Genomic DNA, 825 nt, shown 5'->3' with positions numbered 1-825 from the left:
AGTGATAATTTATCAAATATTTAATAGATATCAATAAATATTTAAACTATAATAAAATATTTAATAAATATTGCTAAATCATTTAATTTAATTTTGGGCAAATATTATTATGTAATTCAGTTTATTTAATTATTATGTAATACATAAAATCTAGAGAAAATAATTATCCAAATATTGTATAAAGTATTATATAAAGTCCATATTGTATAAAGTAACACGAATGCGCATTGATTCATGGAGAAATGCTCTCCACGACAAATCTTTTTAAATCATATTTTTCGAGTGTATTGTAAGACGATTATACCTTAATAATTTTATGGATTCAATACAATAACATAAATATAAATATTCGAATTTAGATATGTGATAGTTTCTAATACTGCAAATAATTCATTATTCAAAATCACATTTTTCGAGTGTATCTAAAATAGACGAATTATACCTTATGATTTTATGGATTATAATATATAAATATATAAATATAATAATATACATATATAAATATTCAAATTGCGATATATGATAGTTTCTATTTCTGAAAATAATTTATTATTCAGAATAATAAAACATATAACATAATTTTAAAGAAAACAGAAATTATTTACCATTATTTATGGCACAAATGTATTACTTTAGGTTTTAGAAATTCATTTTCTTATTGAATTGTACAGGAAAATAGTTATATGGAATACTATATACATATAATACATATAATAGACATATGATATCGAAACATGTTATTTTCACATTTTAAGTGAAAGATGATATTTCATTTCAATGTTCGATATTTAAAGTTATTAAAAAATAAGTAATAAAGATAAGTTA

Source organism: Atta colombica, unplaced genomic scaffold (genome assembly GCF_001594045.1).
Source record: "Atta colombica isolate Treedump-2 unplaced genomic scaffold, Acol1.0 scaffold164, whole genome shotgun sequence".
Classification (NCBI taxonomy): domain Eukaryota; kingdom Metazoa; phylum Arthropoda; class Insecta; order Hymenoptera; family Formicidae; genus Atta; species Atta colombica.
The sequence above is the reverse complement of the archived record's forward strand: the minus strand, read 5'-3'. Positions refer to the sequence as shown.